Source organism: Heptranchias perlo, chromosome 28 (genome assembly GCF_035084215.1).
Source record: "Heptranchias perlo isolate sHepPer1 chromosome 28, sHepPer1.hap1, whole genome shotgun sequence".
Taxonomy (NCBI): Eukaryota; Metazoa; Chordata; class Chondrichthyes; order Hexanchiformes; family Hexanchidae; genus Heptranchias; species Heptranchias perlo.
The window spans coordinates 140,858-167,770 of NC_090352.1; the positions used below are offsets into that span (position 1 = coordinate 140,858).

General features: G+C 46.1%; 1 protein-coding gene across 1 annotated transcript in view; it reads left to right on the forward strand.

The window, feature by feature from the left end:
- Positions 1-26,913, forward strand: part of LOC137344767 (carbohydrate-responsive element-binding protein-like) — a 400,141-nt gene that overhangs the window by 124,679 nt on the left and 248,549 nt on the right. The window lies entirely within an intron of this gene.

The window sequence follows — 26,913 nt, forward strand, 5'->3', positions numbered from 1 at the left end:
AATTATCCCTCAAACCCATTCACACAGGTTACACAGGGAACAGTTTGTTTACATCAATATTGTCAATTGCTTTCATGATAATTTTGAAAATCAAAAAACTTTTGATAGCCTAACAGCTTTTTTCATCCTTAATCTTTCTTATCTATCTATAATTCTATTTCTTTCCATATGTATATCTATAATATATTAAAAATCTTACATTTGCATACACTTCCTGTCTACAACATGTTATTTCCTGTTAGATTTTTGTCACACTTTTGTGTCAACTTTTTCCCATTATAAATTCCCATGTCTGCATTCATAATGAGAATTGCCTATGTAAACTGGTCACACTGTAATTACACCGTCCTGCCAGAGCCGACACTATAATGCCACAGTCTTGTCATTCTGCTTCGTCACCTGTACTGCAGAGCAACCCCTTTGCTCAAACCAACTGTATTCCTTTGCTTCTCAAGTTCCCAGAACTTTTGCTACTTATCCATAAATAATTATATCATATCAATGTATTATATGGAAATAAGGACCGAATGTATGAATTCAAAATGGGGACTGAATTAGGTCTGTGCCTTCGGTTCAGTTACCCCCTGCCATTTAACCTACTTCATCTGAAGACTACACTTAGTCTTGACTCTCCTCATACACTGCCACAGGAGATCAACTCAACATGAATTAAAAGTCTTGCATATAGTCACATTTCCTCCAAATGTAACACTTACTTCCTGTAACACTTTTTCTGTCACGTTATTTCCATAATTTTTTTTGTCAAGCTAATGTATTTCTATTGATTTTACTTAATGCCTGATTGAAGCTTGCATGTTTGGTCTCCAGTGTAAGTGACACGATTACCTATTTGCCTCTGAGACTTTTACTTTTTTCAAAAATTTGTTCATGGGATGTGGGCATCGCTGGCGAGGCCGGCATTTATTGCCCAACCCTAATTGCCCTTGAGGACGTGGTGGCGAGCCGCCTTCTTGAACCGCTGCAGGCCGTGTGGTGACGGTTCTCCCACAGTGCTGTTAGGAAGGGAGTTCCAGGACTTTGACCCAGCGACGATGAAGGAACGGCGATATATTTCCAAGTCGGGATGGTGTGTGACTTGGAGGGGAACGTGCAGGTGGTGGTGTTCCCATGTGCCTGCTGCCCTTGTCCTTCTAGGTGGTAGAGGTCGTGGGTTTGGGAGGTGCTGTCGAAGAAGCCTTGGCGAGTTGCGGCAGTGCATCCTGTAGATGGTACACACTGCAGCCACTGTGCGCCGGTGGTGAAGGGAGTGAATATTTAGGGTGGTGGATGGGATGCCAATCAAGCGGGCGGCTTTGTCCTGGATGGTGTCGATCTTTTTGAGTGTTGTTGGAGCTGCACTCATCCAGGCAAATAGAGAGTATTCCATCACACTCCTGACTTGTGCCTTGTAGATGGTGGAAAGGCTTTGGGGAGTCAGGAGGTGAGTCACTCGCCACAGAATACCCAGCCCCTGACCTGCTCTTGTAGCCACAGTATTTATATGGTTGGTCCAGTTAAGTTTCTGGTCATTGGTGACCCCCAGGATGTTGATGGTGGGGGATTCGGCGATGATAATGCCGTTGAATGTCAAGGGGAGATGGTTAGACTCTCTCTTGTTGGAGATGGTCATTGCCTGGCACTTGTCTGGCGCGAATGTTACTTGCCACTTATCAGCCCGAGCCTGGATGTTGTCCAGGTCTTGCTGCATGCGGGCTCGGACTGCTTCATTATTTGAGGGGTTGGGAATGGAACTGAACACTGTGCAATCATCAGCGAACATCCCCATTTCTGACCTTATGATGGAGGGAAGGTCATTGATGAAGCAGCTGAAGATGGTTGGGCCTGGGACACTGCCCTGAGGAACTCCTGCAGCAATGCCCTGGGGCTGAGATGATTGGCCTCCAACAACCACTACCATCTTCCTTTTGAGCTAGGTATGATTCCAGCCACTGGAGAGTTTTCCCCCTGATTCCCATTGACTTCAATTTTACTAGGGCTCCTTGGTGCCACACTCGGTCAAATGCTGCCTTGATGTCAAAGGCAGTCACTCTCACCTCACCTCTGGAATTCAGCTCTTTTGTCCATGTTTGGACCAAGGCTGTAATGAGGTCTGGAGCCGAGTGGTCCTGGCAGAACCCAAACAGAGCATCGGTGAGCAGGTTATTGGTGAGTAAGTGCCGCTTGATAGCACTGTCGACGACACCTTCCATCACTTTGCTGATGATTGAGAGTAGACTGATGGGGCAGTAATTGGCCGGATTGGATTTGTCCTGCTTTTTGTGGACAGGACATACCTGGGCAATTTTCCACATTGTCGGTTAGATGCCAGTGTTGTAGCTGTACTGGAACAGCTTGGCTGGAGGTGCGGCTAGTTCTGGAGCACAAGTCTTCAGCACGACAGCCGGGATTTTGTTGGGGCCCATAGCCTTTGCTGTATCCAGTGCACTCAGCCGTTTCTTAATATCACGTGGAGTGAATCGAATTGGCTGAAGACCGTCTTCTGTGATGGTGGTGATATCGGAGGAGGCCGAGATGGATCATCCACTTGGTACTTCTGGCTGAAGATGGTTGCAAATGCTTCAGCCTTGTCTTTTGCACTCACGTGCTGGACTCCGCCATCATTGAGGATGGGGATGTTTACAGAGCCTCCTCCTCCCGTTAGTTGTTTAATTGTCCACCACCATTCACGACTGGATGTGGCAGGACTGCAGAGCTTTGATCTGATCCGTTGGTTGTGGAATCGCTTAGCTCTGTCTATAGCATGTTGCTTCCACTGTTTAGCATGCATGTAGTCCTGAGTTGTAGCTTCACCAGGTTGGCACCTCATTTTTAGCTACGCCTGGTGCTGCTCCTGGCATGCTCTTCTACACTCCTCATTGAACCAGGGTTGATCTCCTGGTTTGTTGGTAATGGTAGAGTGAGGAATATGCTGGGTCATGAGGTTACAGATTGTGCTGGAATACAATTCTGCTGCTGCTGATGGCCCACAGCACCTCATGGATGCCCAGTTTGAGCTGCTAGATCTGTTCTGAATCTATCCCATTTAGCACGGTGGTAGTGCCACACAACACGTTGGATGGTGTCCTCAGTGCGAAGACGGGACTTCATCTCCATGAGGACTGTGCGGTGGTCACTCCTACCAATACTGTCATGGACAGATGCATTTGCGACAGGTGGATTGGTGAGGACGAAGTCAAGTAAGTTTTTCCCTCGTATTGGTTCGCTCACCACCTGCCGCAGGCCCAGTCTAGCAGCTATGTCCTTCAGGACTCGGCCAGCTCGGTCAGTAGTGGTGCTACCGAGCCACTCTTGGTGATGGACATTGAAGTCCCCCACCCAGAGTACATTCTGTGCCCTTGCTACCCTCAGTGCTTCTTCCAAGTGGTGTTCAACATGGAGGAGGACTGATTCATCAGCTGAGGGAGGGCGGTCGGTGGTAATCAGCAGGAGGTTTCCTTGCCCATGTTTGACCTGATGCCATGAGATTTCATGGGGTCTGGAGTCAACTTAACATAAGTAAAAGAAATGGTAATGGAGAAAATAACGAGACTAAAGATGGACAAATCTCCAGGACCCGATGGTTTCCACCCCCAGGGGATTAAAAGAAATAGGTGAGGAAATTGCTGATGCTTTAGTCATGATCTTCCAAAACCCTCTCGATTCAGGAATTGTCCTCTTGGATTGGAAAATTGCCAATGTTACTCCGCTATTTAAGAAGGGTGGAAGAGGGAAACCAGGAAATTATAGGCCTGTTGGTCTAAAGTTTGCTGTAGAGAAGTTACTAGAATCTGTTACTAGGGACAGAGTGACTGAGTATTTGGACAAATATGAACTTATCAAAGAGAGCCAGCATGGATTTGTAAAGGGTAAGTCATTAAGCCTGCAACACAGAAACAGGCCATTCGGCCCAACTGGTCTATGCAGGCTGTTATGCTCCACACGACCCTACTTATTTTGTTTGGGAGGGGGGAGAAATATTAACCCCCCACCCCTTTTGGTCGTGTCTAACTAATCTAGTTGAATTATTTGAGGAAGTTACTAACATGGTGGATAAGGGAGTGTCTGTGGTTGTTATTTATATTAATTTCCAGAGGGCATTCGGTAAGATTCCAAACAAGAAACCGTTAACAAAAATGAAAGCACTTGGAATTGGAGGCAACCTACTGACATGGGTAGGGAATTGGTTTGGAGGTCGGAGAGAGAGAGAGTAGGGATATTGGGTATGTACTCAGATTGACAGGATGTGACTAGTGGTGTCCCCCAGGGATCTGTACTGGGGCCTCAGCTTTTCACTATATTTATGAATGATTTGGATGAAGGAATAGACAGCGGAATATCCAAGTTAGGTGGCACTGTAAATAGTGTAGATGGGAGCAGAAAGTTACAAAGGGACATTGATGTTGTGCCAGTTGGTGTTGTGACTATCAACCTAAAGCTTTTACAGCCTCAGGTGGGTTTTTAAAAAGCATTTTTTATTTTTAAAATTTACCTATTGCTATAGTCCTGCCATTGCTGGGCCCTTGTTACCCGTGTCCTGCCCCAGTTAACGCCATAGAAGAGTTGCAGGTATATATAAATAGTGTATAAATACTGTATACATAATATATAAATGTATATATAACAATATATTATGTATAAATTATTATTAAGGTTGGGCAATAAATGCTGGCCTTGCCAGCAATGCCCACATCCCATGAACAAATAAAAATAAATATATATAACATATAAATAATGTATATATGATGTTTAAATAATGTATAAATAATATATAAATAACAAATAATATCTAATGTATAAATAGTATATAATGTATATAAATAATGTGTAAATAATGCTTATAAATAATGTATATAGACAATATATAAATGATATATGAATGAAGTATAATGGATAAATAATTTATAATAAATATATAAATAATGTATGAATAACAAATAATATATAAATGTATACACAATATATAAATAAAGCATATGAATAATATATGTAATAGAATCATAGAAAGGTTACAACACCGAAGGAAGCCATTGCTCTCTAAGAGCAATCCAGCTAGTCCCACTCCACCGCCCTATCCCCGTAGCCCTGTAAATTTTTTCCCTTCAAATACTTATCCAGTTCCCTTTTGAAGGCCATGATTGAATCTGCCTCCACCACCCCCTCGGGCAGTGTATTCCAGATCACAACCACTCGCTGTGTAAAAAAGTTTTTCCTCGTGTCACCTTTGGTTCTTTTGCCAATCACCTTAAATCTATGTCCTCTGGTTCTTGACCCTTCCACCAATGGGAACAGTTTCTCTCTATCTACTCTGTCTAGACCCTTCATGATTTTGAATACCTCTATCAAATCTCCTCTCAACCTTCTCTGCTCTAAGGAGAACAACCCCAGCTTCTCTAGTTTATCCACGTAACTGAAGTCCTTCATCCCTGGAATTGACGATCCAGATTCTTTCCCCTCAGTCTGGTTCAGTAAAAACTGAAGTTGAATACATTTTAAAGTTCAACACAACTTTAATAGCAGGGTTCTTAGTCTGCAGCATTGATTTGGACTCCTGATAGAGTCCCTCTATGCTGGCAGAGCAAGAACAAGAAACATACAGAAATCCACACGTTTTTATACAAATCAATAGGGGTTGGAACATACTTAACGAGGGTCAACACCAATCATAAGCCGGGCATAGGTTGCCATGCGAGGTTACATTATTTCCGGCCAATCATAAATCGTCCATGTGCTGATCATGCTGCTGTTAGACATCAAAGGGGACACTTCCTCACCTTCCAACTTGGAATGTTCTTCCCTGTCCCTTCTGTTCCTTATCTCCCAACTTGGAATGTCTTTCAACTTTGGCTAAGCTCGTTACCTATATTGGAGACATTCAGACCAGTCCTTGAATCACATCAAAGACTCTACATTGATGAGACAATGCAAACCTGCTGACTACGCAAACATATGGCCCAGCAGGAGGGCCAGGCCACCTGTACCAATCTCAGTTACTAACTAATTAACCCTTTCTAACCATTTTGCATTCTGCTTCTTTGCCACGTAGGCATTTTAATATTTTACCGAAAACTGACCACGTAGGGATTCTCAGAATCATTTTAGTAAATCTCTTCTGCACCCTCTCTAAGGCCTTCACATCTTTCCTAAAGTGAGGTGCCCAGAACTGGACACAATAGGCCAGTGTGGCCGAACCAGTGTTTTATAAAGGTTCATCATAACCCCCTTGCTTTTGTACTCTATGCCTCTATTTATAAAGCCCAGGATCCTGTATACTTTCTTAACTTCTTTCTCAACCTGCCCTGCCACATCCAACGATTTGTGCACATGTACCCCCAGATCTCTCTGTTCCTGTACCCCTTTTAGAATTGTACCCTTTAGTTTATATTGCCTCTCCTCATTCCTCCTACCAAAATGTATCACTTCACACTTTTCTGCGTTAAATTTCATCTGCCACGTGTCCGCCCATGTCACCAGCCTGTCTATATCCTCTTGAAGTCTATCACTATCCTCCTCACTGTTTACTACACTTCCAAGTTTTGTGACATCTGCAAATTTTGAAATTGTGCCCTGTACACCCAAGTCCAAGTCATTAATATATATCAAAAAAAGCAATGGTCCCAGCACTGACCCCTGGGGAACATCACTGTACACCTCCCTCCAGTCCGAAAAACAACCGTTCACCACTACTCTCTGTTTCCTGTTACTTAGCCAATTCCGTATCCATGTGTATAAATGTATATAAATAGTATATAAATACTGTAGATAAATAGTATATGTAATATATATATAAATAATGTTTATAAATAATGTATAAAGATCACTTATTTGCAGTTTTTACAGAATTACATAGAATCTACAACATAGAAGCAGGCCATTCAGCTCAACTGGTCTATGCTGGTGTTTACAGGAAACAAAGATTAGAAACTAAACAAATGAGTTTGGCAGTGCTCCATGGTATATACCTCAATGCAAGGAGTATAATGAATAAGGCAGGTGAGCTGAGAGCACAGATAGACACGTGGCAGTATGATATATTAACTATTACTGAAACATGGCTTAAAGAGGGGCAGGAATGGCAGCTCAACGTTCCTGGTTATAGGGTTTCCAGACGAGATAGAGAAGGGGTTAAAAAAGGAGGGGGGAGGCAATTTTGTTAAAGAAACAATTACAGCTGTGGGGAGGGATGATATGTTAGAAGGATCATCAAATGAGGCCATATGGGTTGAGCTAAGGAACAAAAAAGGGGCAGTCACACTACTGGGAGTGTACTATAGACCCCCAAACAGTCAGGGAGATAGAAGAGCAAAAACAATAGGGCAGTGATAGTAGGGGATTTCAACTACCCGAATATTAACTGGGATAGAAACAGTGTGAATGGTATAGAGGGCGCAAAATTCTTAAACTGCATTCAAGAGAACTTTTTTAGCCAGTATGTAGCAAGCCCGACAAAAGAGGGGGCAATTCTGAATTTAGTTTTAGGAAATGAAGCTGGGCAGGTGGAAGGAGTATCAGTGGGAGAGCATTTTGGTGGTAGTGATCATAATTCGGTTAATTTTAGCATAGTTATGGAAAAGGACAAAGATAGAACAGGAGTCAAAGTTCTCAATTGGGGAAAGGCCAATTTTACTAAGCTGAGAAGTGATTTAGCAAAAATAGACTGGAAACAGCGACTTGAAGGTAAATCAGTGTCAGAACAGTGGGAGGCATTCAAGGGAGAGATTCAAGGGGTTCAGAGTAAACATGTTCCCACAAAGAAAAAGGGTGGGGCTGCAAAATCTAGAGCCTCCTGGATGTCAAGGAGCAAACAGAGTAAGATAAGGCAAAAAAGGGAAGGTTATGTCAGGCACCAAGAGCTCAATACTGCAGAAAGCTTAGAGGAGTATAGAAAGTGCAGGGGTGACATTAAAAAGTAAAATCAAAGAAAACCCAAAGATGTTTTATAAATACATAAAGAGCAAGAGGATAACTAAGGAAAGAGTAGGGCCTATTTGAGACCAAAAAGGTAACCTGTGTGTGGAGGCGGAAGATGTGGGTATAGTTCTTAATGAATACTTTGCATCTGTCTTCACAAAAGAGAGGGACGATGCAGAGATTGTAATTAAGGAGGAGGAGTGTGAAATATTGGACGGGATAAACATAGTGAGAGAGGAAGTATTAAGGGGATTAACATCTTTGAAAGTAGATAAATCACCAGGCCCGGATGAAATGTATCCCAGGCTGTTAAAAGAAGCAAGGGAGGAAATAGCAGAGGCTTTAACAATCATTTTCCAATCCTCACTGGATACAGGCATGGTGTCGCAGGATTGGAGGACTGCTAACGTTGTACCATTGTTTAAAAAGGGAGAAAGGGATAGACCGAGTAATTACAGGCCAGTCAGTCTAACCTCGGTGGTGGACAAATTATTGGAATCAATTCTGAGGGACAGGATGAACTGTCACTTAGAAAGGCATGGGTTAATCAAGGACAGTCAGCATGGGTTTGTTAAGGGAAGGTCGTGTCTGACTAACTTGATTGAATTCTTTGAGGAGGTAACAAGGAGGATTGATGAGGGTCGCGCAATTGATGTAGTCTACATGGATTTTAGCAAGGCTTTTGACAAGGTCCCACATGGCAGACTGGTCAAAAAATTAAAAGCCCATGGGATCCAAGGGAATGTGGCAAATTGGATCAAATATTGGCTCAGTGGCAGGAAGCAAAGGGTAATGGTCGGGTTTTTGTGACTGGAAGGATGTTTCCAGTGGGGTTCCACAGGGCTCAGTACTTGGTCCCTTGCTTTTTGTGATATATATCAATGATTTGAACTTAAATGTAGGGGGCATGATTAAGTTTGCAGGTGATACAAAAATTGGCCGTGTGGTTGATAGTGAGGAAGAAAGCTGTAGACTGCAGGAAGATATCAATGGACTGGTCAGGTGGGCAGAAAAGTGGCAAATGGAATTCAATCCAGAGAAATGTGAGGTAATGCATTTGGGGAGGGCAAACAAGGCAAGGGGATATCTGCTTGAACCCTTCTATGTGGCAGCGAGTTTCCTATTGTCGCCACTCTCTGCGTAAAGAAATTCTTCCTCGATCCCACAGGTGCAGGAAGTGTCATCAGCTGGGGGAGCTCGAGCTCCGGATTTCAGAGTTTGAGCAGCAGCTGGCGTCACTGCAGTGCATCCGCGAGGCTGAGAGCTACATGGATAGCACGTTTCAGGGGTGGTCACCCCGCAGCTTAAGAGAGTGCAGGCAGAGAGGCACTGGGTGCCTGCCAGACAGACAAGGACCAGGCAGGTCATGCAGGTGTCCCCTCAGTGCGTCTCGCTCTCTAACCAGTATTCATTGATGAGGGAGAGGGTTCCTCTGTGGACTGCAGCAAGAGCCAAGTCCACAGCACCATGGGTGGCTCAGCTGTACAGGGGGGAGGAGAAAGGTCAGGAGAGCAATAGTGATAGGGGATTCTATAGTTAGGGGATCAGACAGGCGTTTCTGCGGCCGCAGACGTGATTCCAGGATAGTATGTTGCCTCCCTGGTGCCAGGGTCAGGGATGTTACTGGGCGACTGCAGAACATTCTTAGGGGCGAGGGTGAACAGCCAGAGATCGTGGTCCATGTTGGTACGAACGACATAGGTAGTAAGGGGCATGAGGTCCTGCAGGACCAATGTCCACACGGGGAGGTTCGCCAGTGTTGTGGGGGAAGGTTTAAACTAATTTGGCAGGGGATAGGCACCAGGACGTAGCAATGGAAAGGAGAAACAAGGGTCACAAAGGATTGGGGGAGAAAACTAGCACTAAAGCAAGTAATAGTACAGTATTAGGTGGGATCAGACCAAGAAAGAGTACAAGAAAGTCTAAGACGGGTTAGCAGTGCAAACTGTAAAGTGCGTAAACGCATGAAGTGTGGTAAATAAGGTTGGTGAGCTCCAGGCACAAATATCCACATGGGAATACGATGATGTGGCGATAACGGAGACCTGGCTCAAAAAAGGGCAGGATTGGGTACTAAATATTCCTGGATACAAGGTGTTCAGGAAAGATAGGGAAGGAAAGAAGGCGGGGGGGTTGCGGTGGCAGTATTGATCATGGAGAATATTGTAGTGCTGGAGAGAGAGGATGTCCTGGAGGGGTCAAGGACAGACTCTATTTGGTTCGAGTTAAGAAACAATAGAGGTGCCATTACACTACTGGGTGTATTCTATAGGCCACCAACTAGTGGGAAGGAGATAGAGGAGCAAATTTGCAGGGAAATTACAGAGAGGTGCAAAAGCCATAGAGCAGTGATAACTGGGGACTTCAACTATCCTAATATAGACTGGGATAATAATAATAATATAAGGAGCACAGAAGGGGAGGAATTTTTGAAATGTGTCCAGGATAACTTTCTTGATCAGTACATTTCTGGCCCAACGAGGAAGGAGGCATTGCTGGACTTGGTTCGAGGGAATGAGGTGGGCCAAGTGGAGCAAGTGTCAGTGGGGGAACATTTAGGGAGCAGCGATCATAGTATCATAAGATTTAGAATAGCTATGGAAAAGGACACGGACCCTCTAAAGTAAAAATACTCAATTGGAGGAGGGCCAATTTCAGTGGGATGAGAATAGATCTGGCCCGGGTAAATTGGAATCAAAGATTGGCAGGCAAAACGGTAATTGAACAGTGGGCGGCCTTTAAGGAGGAGATGGTTCGGATACAGTCTATGTACATTCCCACGAGGGGGAAAGGTAGGGCAACTAAAGCCAGAGCTCCCTAGATGACAAAAGAGATAGTGAGTAAGATGAAACGGAAAAAAGGGGCATATGACAGATGTCAGGATGATAACACAAGTGAGAGGGAAAGTGAAAAAGGAAATAAGAGGGGCAAAGAGAGAGTATGAGAATAGAATAAAGTCTTCTACAGGCATGTAAACAGTAAACAGGTAGTAAGAAGAGGGGTGGGGCCGATTAGGGACCATAAAGGAGATCTACTCATGGAGGCAGAGGGGATGGCCGAGGTACTAAATGAGTACTTTGCATCTGTCTTTACCAAGGAAGAAGATGCTGCCAGAGTCTCAGTAAAGGAAAATATATTTGGGATACTGGATGGGCTAAAAATTAATAAAGAAGAGGTACTTGAAAGGCTGGCTATGCTTAAAGTAGATAAGTCACCCATTCCGGATGGGATGCATCCTAAGTTGCTGAGGGAAGTAAGGGTGGAAATTACGGAGGTACTGGCCATAATCTTCCAAACATCCGTAGATACGGGGGTGGTGCCGGAGGACTGGAGAATTGCAAATGCATCCTATTTAACCCTGAGTTATGCTTCCGACCCCATATCTGCTCCATCTCCAAGATCGCCTACTTCCACCTCTGTAACATCACCCGTCTCCACCCCTGCCTCAGGCAGAGGACTGGAGAATTGCAAATGTTACACCCTTGTTCAAGAAAGGGTGTAAGGATAAAGCCAGCAACTGTAGGCCAGTCAGTTTAACCTCAGTGGTGGGGAAACTTTTAGAAACGATAATCTGGGACAGAATTAACAGTCACTTGGACGAGTGTAGATTGATTAGGGAAAGCCAGCACTGATATGCTAAAGGCAAATCGTGTTTAATTAACCTGATAGAGTTTTTTGATGAGGTAACAGAGAGGGTAGATGAGGGTAATGCAGTTGATGTGGTGCATATGGACTTTCAAAGGCATTTGATAAAGTGCCGCACAGTAGGCTTATCATCAAGATTGCAGCCCATGGAATAAAGGGGGCAGTAGCAACATGGAAACAGAATTAGCTAAGGGTCAGGAAACAGGGAGTAGTGGTGAACGGTTGTTTTTCGGACTGGAGGGAGATGTACAGTGGTGTTCCCCAGGGGTCGGTGCTGGGACCACTGCTTTTCTTGATATATATTAATGACTTGGACTTGGGTGTACAGGGCACAATTTCAAAATTTGCAGATGACACAAAACTTGGAAGTGTAGTAAACAGTGAGGAGGATAGTGATAGACTTCAAGAGGATATAGACAGGCTGGTGGCATGGGCGGACACGTGGCAGATGAAATTTAACGCAGATAAATGCGAAGTAATACATTTTGGTAGGAAAAACGAGGAGGGGCAATATAAACTAGAGGGCACAACTCTAAAAGGGGTACAGGAACAGAGAGATCTGGGGGTATATGTGCACAAATCATTGAAGGTGGCAGGGCAGGTTGAGAAAGCGGTTAAAAAAGCATACGGGATCCTGGGCTTTATAAATAGAGGCATAGAGTACAAAAGTATGGAAGTCATGATGAACCTTTATAAAACACTGGTTCGGCCACAACTGGAGTATTGTGTCTAATTCTGGGCACTGCACTCTAGGAAAGATGTGAAGGCCTTAGAGAGGGTGCAGAAAAGATTTACTAGAATGATTCCAGGGATGAGGGACTTTAGTTACGGGGATAGACTGGAGAAGCTGGGTTTGTTCTCCTTGGAACAGAGAAGGTTGAGAGGAGATTTGATGGAGGTATTCAAAATCATGAGGGGTCCAGACAGAGTAGATAGAGAGAAACTGTTCCCATTGGCGGAAGGGTCAAGGACCAGAGGTCATAGATTTAAGGTGATTGGCAAAAGAACCAAAGGTGACATGAGGAAAAACTTTTTTACACAGCGAGTGGTTGTGATCTGGAATGCACTGCCCGAGGGGGTGGTGGAGGCAGATTAAATCATGGCCTTCAAAAGGGAACTGGATAAATATTTGAAAGGAAAAAATTTACAGGGCTACGGGGAAAGGGTGGGGGAGTGGGATTAACTGGATTGCTCTTGCATCGAGCCGGCATGGACTCGATGGGCTGAATGGCTTCCTTCCGTGCTGTCACCTTTCTATGATTCTATGATTAATCTGTTAGTAGCCATCTTATATTTATGCCCTTTGTTCCGGATTCACCTACAATTGGTTTGTCCACATCCATCCTACCGAGAGTCTGTATAATTAGTGTCTGCTGTGGTTCAGTCGCACTCTTGCCTCTGAGTCAGAAGGTTCTGGTCCCTGCTCCAGAGACTTGAGCACAAAATTCAGTGCAGTACTGTGGGAGTGCTACACTGTCGGAGGTGCCGTCTTTTGGATGAGATGTTAAACCGAGCCCCCGTCTGCCCTCTCAGGTGGATGTAAAAGATCCCATGGCACTATTCGAAGAAGAGCAGGGGAGTTCTCCCCGGCGTCCTGGCCAATATTTATCCCACAACCAACACCTACAAAACAGATGTTTGTGGAACCTTGCAGGTTTCCTACATTACAACAGTGAATACACTTCAAAAGTACTTAATTAGCTGTAAAGCACTTTGGGACATCCTGAGGATGTGGAAGGCACTGTGGAAATGCAAGTCGTTCTTTTTCTCGGGTTGATCAGATTGTCAGATTTGGGAGCTGGCCTGAGGCGTCGACTTCTGTTCCTTCTTTACTGGTGTTTCTAGACGTCCCCTGACATCTTCTTTTCTTCAGGATTCCTTGCACACCTTAGCTTAGGAGTCATGCCTCCTTTATACCCTATCTCTGCTTTTCATCTACATCAAACATGCTCTGATTAAGAAAGCGATAGATTAAAGTGTTCTGTTGACATTGTTTTGTGCACTCTATTCGAGTGGTGTCGATTTAAAGACATGACTTCACCACAGCCTTGGGTTTGTTGACACAGTTCGTCCTGACAATCGTCTGTGCCATTGTGTCCTTGTTTGTGACTTTAACACCTATTTGCTTTGAAGTCTCAGCATTTTCTTGTGACCTTGTGACAAGAAGTTCCTGCACATTTCAGACAAGCAGTCCATCGTGCTCCCTGATGTCACTGAAGGACCAGAATCCCTTCATAACCAAGGCTCGATATAAATTTAATATTACTTCCCTGCTTTTGCATTCTCTTCCTCTGGAAATGAACCCCAGGATTTTGTCTGCACTTTATGGCCTTATCAACTTATTTCGCTACTTTTAGTGATTAATGTATTTGTCTTTCTCTTCGCTCCTCTACCCCATTTAGTTTCTTACCTTCCGAGGAATAAATGGCCTCCTTATTCCGCCTATAAAAATGACTCACCTCACACTTTGCTGTATTGAATTTCATTTGCCATTTATCTCCAAGCCTGTTTATGGCTTCCTGTATTTCGGTGCAGTGTCCACATTATTAATTACACCCACAATTTGGTATCATCTGCAAATTTCAACAACACACCTTCAATTTCTGGACAGTGTTATGGAATTCAATCCCTGAAACACCTGTAAAAATACCAGAACACCATATGGTGAGAGCAAACTTTGACTTATCCACTGGCTCTAGACCTTGATAATATATTATACGTTACATGCACAACATCACTATTATTATATGACCATGTGTGCTCTGAGTAACCGCCATCTATCTATATCTTATTAAAAGTCTTACATCTGTGTGCATTTCCCATCTACACATCTGGAGACTGGGTTCAGTTCTGGACACTGCACCTCAGGAAGGATATATTGGCCTTGGAGGGAGTGCAGCCCAGATTCACCAGAATAATACCGGGGCTAAATGGGTTAGAAGATTAAGGGGTGATCTAATTGAGCTGTTTAAGATAAGTAAAGGATTTGATAGGGTAGATAGAGAGAAATTATTTCCTCTGGTGGGGAGTCCAGAACAAGGGGACATAACCTTAAAATTAGAGCTAGGCCGTTCAGGGGTGATGTCAGGAAGCATTTCTTCACACAGAGGGGAGTGGAAATCTGGAAGCTGTTGAGTCTGGGGGTCAATTGAAAATGTCAAAACTGAGATTGATAGATTTTTGTTAGGTAAGGGTATTAAGGGATATGGAACCAAGGCAGGTAGATGGAATGAAGATACAGATCAGTCATGATCTAATTGAATGGTGGAACAGGCTCGAGAGGCTGAATGGCCTACTCCTGTTCCTATGTCCCTACAGACAGAGCAGCAGCCATAGTGGAGCGAGTCTGCAGATCTTTGTGATGAAGTTGGTGGAGGCGCCCAATGGGATCCTTGAAGAGGGACGGCAGTCGGACACACTGTTCCTCGGGGAGGTCCCTGTAGGAACAGCACGGCTTATACACACGTCGGGAAGAGTCAGACCCCCAGCCTCGCTGCCCAACTCTCTGGGCCCGGGGGGCAGCCCGACTCTCTGGGCCCGGGGGGCAGCCCGACTCTCCGGGCCCGGGGGGCAGCCCGACTCTGGGGGTGGGTGAGTCGTGGGTCCCAAAATATTTTCTGGGAAAAGACCACAGTGAATGAGGTGCAGGTGTCAGTGATTAAACAGTGTGAAGGAAAGGGTTAAAATCGTTGCTGGGAAGCCTGTAATCGGTCAGTGAATTCGGTTCCCTCTTCAGTTCACCAGCTCCTGAGGTGGTGGGGGAGCCATGGGTCTTTTTGGGTGTAAAGTTACACTGCTTGCAGGAGCGGTGTAAACACAGGAAACTTTCGTGTACTTAAACAGTGCAGATATGCAAATGAGCCCTGAGGGGCTCTGGCAGGTGTGAGGTTTGCACTGGTGAAAAGGCCGAGGAAACTTACATTTAGCGCAGTAACAGATTACATTGAATGGGGCAGCGTAGAGGGGGCAGAGATTTCAAGTAATGAGTCGATGTCCCCATTTTATTTTCGCTGCTGTTCGGGAACTGAGGGTCTCCAGGTGTGAAGAAGATGCTTAACAGGGATTGTTAATGATGCAATTTGCCAAGTGTTTATTTTCTGTTAACACCTGAAAACACTAATGAGAAGCACTCAGTGCTCGGGCTTTGGAAGTTTGTCTTTTTTTATCCACTGAATGTGGAACTGGGTTGGACTGGCCCTCCTATAATTACTGCCTTCCACATACCCAGCTCCCTCTCTGCCTACTCCTTACCTCCCTGACCTGTGACATCTGTGTTTGAACTGGGCCTCCCTGCAATTATTCCTGGGAAGGGGTTGGGGTTGAGATTTGGGGTTTGGGGCAAGTGGTTGAGGTCGGGGCTCGGGTGTTGTTGGGCTTGGAGTTGGGTTTGTGGTGTTGTTGGGATTGGGATTGAGGTTGGAGTTTGTGTTGGGATTGGGATTGAGGTTGGAGTTTGTGTTGGGATTGGGATTGAGGTTGGAGTTTGTGTTGGGGTTGGGGCTGGAGTTGGAGGTTGTGCTGGGGATGGGGTGGGGGGTTGGGGATGGGGTTGGGTGGGGGTGGGGGTGGGGGTTGGGGTTGGGGATGGGGATGGGGATGGGGTTGGGGTTGGGTTGGGGACGGGGTGGGGGACGGGGTTGGGGACGGGGTTGGGGATGGGGTTGGGGATGGGGTTGGGGTTGGGTGGGGGACGGGGTTGGGTGGGGGAGAAGCAGTGACACACCGATCGATTGATTCATTCGGTGTTGCTGACTGTGTTTTCACTGTGCAGGGTGGGCTGTGCTCAAAGATGAGGAGGACAATTGCTGGGATTTTCCTCAGAGTTGCTGCTCCTGCTCCACTGCCGTAACTTCACTGGAGGTTTGGTGGAAGTCCCATTTATAGGAACAGGAGGAGGCCATTCAGTCCCTTGAGCCTGTTCCGCCATTCAATTAGATCATGGCTGATCTGTATCTTCACTCCAACTACCCGCCTTGGTTCCATATCCCTTAATACCCTTACCTAACAAAAATCTATCAATCCCAGTTTTGAAATTTTCAATTGACCCCCAGACTCAACAGCTTTTTGGGGGAGAGAGTTCCAGATTTCCACTCCCCTCTGTGTGAAGAAGTGCTTCCTGACATCACCCCTGAACGGCCTAGCTCTAATTTTAAGGTTATGCCCCTTTGTTCTGGACTCTCCCACCAGAGGAAATAGTTTCTCTCTATCGACCCTATCAAATCCTTTAATCATCTTAAACATTTCAATTATATCTCCCTCTAATCTTCTATATTGAAGAGAATACAAGCCCAGTAAACTGCAAACCGGAGAGGAATTATTGACTAAATTATGGCAGTACATCTGTTTATTGAGTGCTGATACTGCCTCTTGAGTTGGTCAGCTCAAATGTAATCTCATAACTTAACCCTTTTATCCCCGGTATTATTCTGGTGAATCTGGGCTGCACTCCCTCCAAGGCCAATATATCCTTCCTGAGGTGCGGTGTCCAGAACTGAACCCAGTCTCCAGATGTGATCTAACCAGAGCTTTATATAACTGGAGCAAAACTTCCACCCCTTTGTATTCCAGCCCTCTCGAGAAAAAAGCCATTAGCCTTTTTAACTATTAGCTTCTCACCATTTGGAAAATACTCTGATCTATTTTTCTTAGGTCCAAAGTGGATGACCTCACACTTCCCCACATTGATCTCCATCTGCCACAGTTTTGCCCACTCACTGAATCTATCAATGTCCCTTTGGACATATATTGGCCTTTCCTTAATTGTCGCTGGGTCAAAATCCCGGCAGTACTATGGAAAGAAAGAAAGACTTGCATTTATATAGCGCCTTTCATGACCTCAGGATGCCCCATGCTTCACAGCCAATGAAGTGCTTTTGAAGTGTAGTCACTGTAGTAATGTAGGAAACGTGCCAGCACACAGCAAGGTCCCACACGCAGCAAGGTCCCACACGCAGCAAGGTCCCACACGCAGCAAGGACCCACACGCAGCAAGGACCCACACGCAGCAAGGACCCACACGCAGCAAGGACCCACACGCAGCAAGGACCCACACGCAGCAAGGACCCACACGCAGCAAGGACCCACACGCAGCAAGGACCCACACGCAGCAAGGTCCCACACGCAGCAAGGTCCCACACGCAGCAAGGTCCCACACGCAGCAAGGTCCCACACGCAGCAAGGTCCCACACGCAGCAAGGTCCCACACGCAGCAAGGTCCCACACGCAGCAAGGTCCCACACGCAGCACGGACCCACACGCAGCACGGACCCACACGCAGCAAGGACCCACACGCAGCAAGGTCCCACACGCAGCAAGGTCCCACACGCAGCAAGGTCCCACACGCAGCAAGGTCCCACACGCAGCAAGGACCCACACGCAGCAAGGACCCACACGCAGCACGGTCCCACACGCAGCAAGGTCCCACACGCAGCACGGTCCCACACGCAGCACGGTCCCACACGCAGCACGGTCCCACACGCAGCACGGTCCCACACGCAGCACGGTCCCACACGCAGCACGGTCCCACACGCAGCACGGACCCACACGCAGCACGGACCCACACGCAGCACGGACCCACACGCAGCACGGACCCACACGCAGCACGGTCCCACACGCAGCGGTGAGATAAATGACCAGATAATCTGTTCTAATGATGTTGGGTTGAGGGATAAATATTGGCCAGGATACCGGGGAGAACTCTTGATCTTCGAAATAGTGCCATGGGATCTTTTACATCCACCTGAGAGGGCAGATATCGGTTTAACATCTCATCCAAAAGACGGCACCTCCAACAGTGCAGCACTCCCTTAGTACTGCACTAGGAAGTGTCAGCCTAGATTTTGTGCTGAAGTCTCTGGAGTGGAGCTTGGACCATCTGACTCAGAGGCGAGAGTGCTACCACTGAGCCACGGCTGAGAATACAACAACTGGGAGTGAAATGTATGAATGGTTGTTGAACAGGAAGATTGTACGGTGATGCCATTCCTAAGCAGTAGACGGAGTTGGGATTCTATTGAGGAGCCCTGTAAATAGGGATAGCCACAAAACTACTTGCTATTCAGGTACTTGTGCTATTCTTTCTTGAGTCATCTTCATAAGGCCATTGAGGGTCACCATCAGGTCAGGTTTAAAAAAAACACAAAATAATATAACCACAAAATGGGAAGTAGGTTAACAGGAATACGGTTTGAGATCAGAACTGGGAATCCACTGCAAGAGGGGAAAATAACACTCAATATCATCTCATTGTCTCAGGCCAAATCAGGAAAAATGTAATAATGGTGAAGTTTTTCAATCTGTATCCCTGTCACACTCCATCACATCACAAAGCACTCACGTTCATTTTCATTCAGTGTTCTCCATACTCGATGGGAATGAAGCTGAGCCTGATTGGTTCTGGGAAACAATGTGACTAGCAGCTAATGTCATTGTAGAGAAGTGGTGTTTAAAGTGGTTTCCACTCCCGAGTCCAGTAAAGACCCACAAATTGCACCATTGTGCCAGTTCCAGCTAAGATAGTTGTGTTCTCAGCACCTTGCAGTGCAGCTCTCGCTGTGAGTTCGGACATAGTCTCCAGCTCTGTCTCGGGAGTAGGTTGGATTAGACAATAACTGAAGCCTTTCACACTGCAGGTGTTGTCTGCTTTCGCTGCCTGGTCTGTGTTTCTCCTTTTTCAGATTTTTATCCCAAGAATCTTTAGAATGAACATCAACAAAAACAATGCTGTCTTTAATAAGATATATAAATAAAACAAAGAAAAATAAGATCAAATCAGTGCTGCTAACCTCTTTCGATTGTACGGCAACAACCATCAACCAACATATGCTGTCTAGATAATTATATAAAAGGTAGTCATCAAAAACAGGCAAAACAATCGATGAGGTTGAGGCACTAAGCTGGAATGTAGCCCTGAGCTGGCAGTGTAGTCTCAGCTGGGCTGATGTCCTTTGGTAAGTCACTCGGACCTAGGTCAAAACAAAGTGCCTGCACAGTTGGGACAGTGGGGCTATTTTCTGAGCACGTATTGGTGAAGAGCTCTGCTCCCCACCAATTCGTATTGAAAGATCACAGGCCACCTGTCTGCAATTCTCTGAGAGACATGATTCTGTTTCACTGGTGCAAACCCAGAAAATGGCCCCACACTATGTCCATACCAACTTCTGCCATAGGTTTCAAACACTATACAAAATACAAGGCCCAGTCACCACTGCCGATAGACACAATTGGTCCAAAAAATGTTTATCACCAAAATACGACACCACTGACTGCCATTTTTGCCTTGGGTTTGCAAAATGCCTCTGTAAAGAGCAGCAAAGCTGAATATCTGTATCAAGCAAACAATTATACTTAGACAGCAGAGGATCCTAGCGTTGACCATTCGCGGTTTTGTTCCAAGTGTCAGAGAGTTCCACTGGACTGTTGCTGATCTGATATCACCATGTTAACCAAGGATGACCCAGTCTGGGAGCAGCTTGATGTTTCTCCCTGACCTCGATTCCAGCCGTCAGCACTCTGTTTATGGGAACTTGGTCTCATAGACGGTTTACGATGAGACCAAAGAGTGACCGGTGATGATGATCAAAAAGGATCAGTGCTGGGGCCTCAACTATTTACAATATATATCAATGACTTGGATGAAGGAACAGAGTGTCCTGTGGCCAAATTTGCTGATGATACAAAGATAGGTGGAAAAGCAAGTTGAGATGAGGACACAAAGTGTCTGCAAAGGGATATTGACAGGTTAAGCAAATGGGCAAAAATTTGGCAGATGGAATATAATGTGGGAAAATGTGAAGTCATCCACTTTGGGAGGAAAAATAAAAAAACAAAGTCTTATTTGAATGGAGAAATACTACAAAATGCTGTGGTACAGAGGGATCTGGATGTCCTCGTACATGAAACACAAAATGTTAGCATACAGGTGCAGTAAGTAATTGGGAAGGCAAATGGAATATTGGCCTTTATTTCAGGGGGGATGGAGTATAAAGGCAGGGAAGTCATGCTACAACTGTACAGGGTGCTGGTGAGACCACACCTGGAGTACTGCGTACAGTTCTGGTGCCCTTATTTAAGGAAGGACATACTTGCATTGGAGACGGTTCAGAGAAGGTTCATTAAGTTGATTCCGGGTGTGGAAGGGTTGTTTTATGAGGAAAGATTGAACAGGTTGGGTCTATACTCATTGGAGTTTAGAAGAATGAGAGGAGATCTTATTGAAACATACAAGATTCTGAGAGGACTCGATAGGGTAGATGCTGAGAGGATGTTACCCCTCATGGGGGCATAGTCTCAAAATAAGGGGTCGCCCGTTTAAGATGGAAATGAGGAGGAATTTCTTCTCCCAGAGGGTTGTGAATCTTTGGAATTCTTTACCCCAAAAAGCTGTAGAGGCTGAGTCATTGAATACATTCAAGGCTGAGTTAGACAAATTTTTGATCAGCAAGGGAGTCAAAGGATATGGGGAAAAGGCGGGAAAGTGGAGTTGAGGTAAAAATCAGATCAGCCATGATCTCATTAAATGGCGGAGCAGGCTCAAGGGGCCGAATGGCCTACTCCTGCTCCTATCTCTTATAGCCTTATGAGTGACTGGTGATGATGATTGACAATGACTGCAATCCCCTCAAGTCCGGCTCTCGTTGTTCCATCTGTGTTGCAGACGATCTTGAACCATCTAATTCCCAGCAGTCGTTGCTGAAGGGATGTGGGGAATGCTTCCAGTCTGTTGATGTCTTGTTTAAGCAGCGGCCATGGTTCAAATGAATGGAGAAGTGTCGGAAGTCACAGGTCTGGTAGATCTGGGCTTTCAGAGGGATTTTCACATTCTTTTACTCCAGACACTCTGCAGGTCCTTCATTGCTGAAGCTGCTCAGCCAATCCTCCTCAGTATGTCTGTCTCCCTATGGCATCTGATGATAGAGTCATCCACTGCCTCCACATGTTGTCAGCCTGAATGCCTTGTATCACGGAGTTTACACAGATACTTGGGACTTTTGTCCTTTCCCATGGAGCCAGGAGCCTGAAGGTGGCTGCCTCGTGCTGGAAGATCTCCAATGGTCTCTGGGATCATGTATGTCTGCCCGAGGAAGGGCAACGTCATCCCACCGTCCAGATCGACGGTAATGCCGATATTTGCAGAGATGTGGTCGAGGATAGAGTCCATTGCATGACAGAACAGGTTTGGGGTCACGATGGATCCCTGCCTTCCTTCGGATCTGGTGTAGAACCGCGCAGACTCATGGTTCCCCAATCAGATCCGTGCTCCTGAGTCATTACGTAGATCTTGAATGAGCCTCAGGAGGATGTCAGGGAGGCTGATGCCTTAAGAGGCTTTCATCGGGCGTTTGTATCCACAGGATCAAAGGCTGCATGGAGATCAACGTATGTGACTGCCAGAGGGCTGAATTCACAATGAATCCCAGACAGGAGATTGCGGGGGCTCTGACACATATATTCAGAACCTCTCTGGCCACAGGGGATGTGCCAGAGGACTGGAGAACCGCTAATGTAATACCATTATTCAAGAAGGGGAGTAGGGAAAAACCGGGGAACTACAGGCCAGTGAGCCTAACATCAGTGGTAGGAAAATTATTGGAAAAAATTCTGAAGGACAAAATTAGTCTCCACTTGGAGAAGCAAGGATTAATCAGGGATAGTCAACATGGCTTTGTCAAGGGAAGATCATGTCTGACTAATTTGATTGAATTTTTTGAGGGGGTGACTAGGCGTGTGGATGAGGGTAACGCAGTGGATGTGGTATACATGGATTTCAGTAAGGCCTTCGATAAAGTCCCCCACAGGAGACTGGTCAAGAAGGTACGAGCCCATGGAATCCAGGGTGCCTTGGCACTTTGGATACAAAACTGGCTCAGTGGCAGAAGGCAGAGGGTGATGGTCGAAGGTTGTTTTTGTGACTGGAAGCCTGTGGCCAGTGGGGTACCACAGGGATCGGTGCTGGGTCCCTTGCTGTTTGTGGTCTACATTAATGACTTGGATATGAATGTAAAAGGTATGATCAGTAAGTTCGCTGATGATACAAAGATTGGTAGGGTGGTAAATAGCGAGGAGGATAGCCTCAGTCTGCAGGACGATATAGATGGGTTGGTCAGATGGGCGGAACAGTGGCAAATGGAATTTAACCCGGAAAAGTGCGAGGTGATGCACTTTGGAGGGACTAACAAGGCAAGGGAATACACAATGAATGGGAGGACCCTAGGCAAGACAGAGGGTCAGAGGGATCTTGGTGTGCAAGTTCACAGATCCCTGAAGGCGGCGGAACAGGTAGATAAGGTGGTAAAGAAGGCATATGGGATACTTGCCTTTATTAGCCGAGGCATAGAATATAAGAGCAAGGAGGTTATGATGGAGCTGTATAAAACACTGGTTAGGCCACAGCTGGAGTACTGTGTGCAGTTCTGGTCGCCACACTACAGGAAGGATGTGATCGCTTTGGAGAGGGTGCAGAGGAGATTCACCAGGATGTTACCAGGGCTGGAGCGCTTCAGCTATGAAGAGAGACTGGGAAGATTGGGTCTGTTTTCCTTGGAGCAGAGGAGGCTGAGGGGGGACATGATTGAGGTGTACAAAATTATGAGGGGCACAGATAGGATGGATACTAAGGAGCTTTTTCCCTTCGTTGAGGGTTCTATAACAAGGGGACATAGATTCAAGGTAAAAGGTGGGAGGTTTAGAGGGGATTTGAGAAAGAACTTTTTCACCCAGAGGGTGGTTGGAGTCTGGAACTCACTGTCTGAAAGGGTTGTGGAGGCAGGAACCCTCACAACATTCAAGAAGCATTTGGATGAGCACTTGAAATGCCATAGCATACAAGGCTACGGACCAAATGCTGGAATATGGGATTAGAGTAGACAGGGCTGATGGCCGGCGCGGACACGATGGGCCGAAGGGCCTCTATCCGTGCTGTATAACTCTATGACTCTATGACTCTACAATAGGCTGAGATCAAGTTTGGCGGCCATTGCAGATTGCCCATCGGTGAAACCCGATTACTCACAGCGATGGAGTTTGGTTAGGAGTGGCTGAAACCGAGCAAGTGGACGATTGAAAAGACTTTTGCGGTACAGAAAAGAGAATTATTGGTCTATAACTGCCCCACGGCGCACAGGGTGAGGTAATGAACCCTTCCACTCCACTGGCACAAACCCCAACAATATCGCCCTCCATGTCCTCTATCAATCAGGTCGAATTGAGAAACGTGTCCGTGTCTCGGTTTGAATGGGACGGTAACGGGACGAACGTCGTGAATGACTGAGTTCCCGTTGGAAGCCGCCCACTGCAATGTTTGAGTGGGTCACGAGTTAGATGGGAAAGTGGCGAGAGCTTAATAAATATATTTAAATATACTTATAATCCAGGTCGACACTCCCAGTGCAGTACTGAGGGAGTGCTGCACTGTCGGAGGTGCCGTCTTTCAGATGAGACTCTCAGGTGGATGTAAAAGATCCCATAGCGCTATTAAAAAAAAGAACAGGGGAGTACTCAGTGTCCTGGCCTCAACCAACACCTAAAAACCCCCAGATTATTTGGTCATTATCACAGTGCTGGATGTGCGCAAATTGGCTGTCACATTTCTTACAACAGTGACTACACCTCAAAAAAGCACTTAATTGGCTGTAAAGCATAAGAACATAAGAACATAAGAAATAGGAGCAGGAGTAGGCCAATCGGCCCCTCGAGCCTGCTCCGCCATTCAATAAGATCATGGCTGATCTGATCCTAACCTCAAATCTAAATTCATGTCCAATTTCCTGCCCGCTCCCCGTAACCCCTAATTCCCTTTACTTCTTGGAAACTGTCGATTTCTGTTTTAAATTTATTTAATGATGTAGCTTCCACAGCTTCCTGGGGCAGCAAATTCCACAGACCTACCACCCTCTGAGTGAAGAAGATTATGCCCCCTAGTTCTAGTTTCACCCATCCTTGGGAACATCCTTACCGCATCCACCCGATCAAGCCCCTTCACAATCTTATATGTTTCAATAAGATCGCCTCTCATTCTTCTGAACTCCAATGAGTAGAGTCCCAATCTACTCAACCTCTCCTCATATGTCCACCCCCTCATCCCCGGGATTAACCGAGTGAACCTTCTTTGTACTGCCTCGAGAGCAAGTATGTCTTTTCTTAAGTATGGAGACCAAAACTGTATGCAGTATTCCAGGTACGGTCTCACCAATACCTTATATAACTGCAGCAATACCTCCCTGTTTTTATATTCTATCCCCCGAGCAATAAAAGCCAACATTCCGTTGGCCTTCTTGATCACCTGCTGCACCTGCATACTAACTTTTTGATTTTCTTGCACTCGGACCCCCAGATCCCTTTGTACTGCAGTACTTTCCAGTTTCTCGCCATTAAGCTAATAACTTGCTCTCTGATTTTTCCTGCCAAAGTGCATAACCTCACATTTTCCAATTTTCCAAAGCACATTGGGATGTCCTGAGATCATGAAAGGCACTGTGGAAATGCAAGTCTTTCTTTCTTTCTTTTTATTTAGAGGGGCACCCACCTGCTCTAATTTTAAATTACTGATCATTTGGCATCTTGCTTCTATTTCTCAGTGGTTGGATGTAGAAGTGCTGGTTTTAGTGGCAGGACAATGTTCAGGCAGCTGAAGAGGTGCCTGGCAATGTTCATCCTGTAAATGGGAATCCTTTTGGCCTTTCAATTCTGAGTGGAGCAGCAACAGGCGGTAGGTTAAGACGGAGCATCAGGGAGACCACAGAGGAGGAGGAGAGCTCGCACGCATCCTCACCCTCCCAATAGGTGCACAGGCCCAGAGTTACATACTCACCCTTCGAGGAGAGGTGTGTAAGGAGGCCGTGCTGCTCCAGGGAGACTGAAACAGACCCATGTTGCCTCCTGCAGCTAGACCTGGAACTCACTGCCACAGCTAGCTCGCCATTGTTTGCTGCAGTCAAGGTTACCCCGGCCCTCAACTCCTTTTCCTCCAACTCTTTCCAGACTACAACAGCGGATATTAGTAACATCAGTCAGTCGGCAGTCTATGCTTGTATTAAGCAGGTAACATGCTAGGTTTGCTGAAGCAAACACTTCCATCACAGTTCCCCATAGACAATTGGAAACCGCGGGATAGGGTTCTGGGTTCACGCAGATTGGAGACTTGCCCCGAGTCCACGGCCTCATTGACTGCACACACATCACCAGGTGGGCTCCTGCAAACAAGCCTGCTGCCCTCCGGAATCGCATTCCATTTATTAATGTACAACTGGTGTGTGATCACCTGCCGCACATCTTGCAGGTCTGTGCTCGCTATTCTGGCAATTCCCATGATGCTTTTATCTTGTGCCAAACTTCCATCCCCCCCACTCTTTACCCTTGCTCAGCAAGTGAGAAGTTGGCTGCTTGGGGTCAAAATCTGTTGCCTGCTCACTTGGCTCATGACTCCTCTCAGAAACCCACGCTTTCCGGTCAAATTGCACTGGAACCAGATGCACAGATCAACGAGAGCTTTCATCGAGCAGACCATTGGAGTGCTCAAGCAATGATTCCACTGCCTGGTGAGGTCTGAGGGCTTCCTCCAATAAAGGCCAGAGAGAGTGTCCCGTGTGATAGTGGGCTGTTGCATGCTGCATAACTTGGCTCTGCAACAGGGACAACACGTGGAGCCACCATTGGATGAGGACCTTCAACCTGACGATGAAGACGACACAGTAACTTCAAGGATGGTGAAGGAGCAGGAGGGACCAACGTCAGCCTGCAGCCAGAGCTCTTCTACAGTAGCTCACTGAACAGTCCCTGCTCCCTCTGCGTTAACCATCCTGTCCAACATCTGTCCCAGTCCTTCCACCCTCCAATAAACTACAGTCGCCCAAAGACCAACATTGATACTCATGATAGGTGAGGTGGCAGGGTCTCCAGCTACTACAGGAACACTGCACACAAAGATCTCAGAATGGTTTATAATTTTACTGTCTTACACAAATGCCTACAAATAGCTGTGAGCCATAGCACCTTTCTTAAGCAATCTGTTACCTACAAGGTGCTGCCCCATTGGCTTCAGCTCTGGAGGTGGAAGGTTGCTGTGGCTCAGGTGACGACTTTTGAGATACTTATGATCGACTTATATCGGCCGTTCCTTCATCGTCGCTGGGTCAGAATCCTGGAACTCCCTTCCTAACAGCACTGTGGGAGAACCGTCACCACACGGACTGCAGCGGTTCAAGAAGGCGGCTCACCACCACCTTCTCAAGGGCAATTAGGGATGGGCAATAAATGCCGGCCTCACCAGCGACGTCCACATCCTGAGAATTACAAATACCCGTAAGGACATGGTGGAACCTTTAGGGAGTGGGCATTGACTGTTGCCATGTTTCTCCTTCCTGT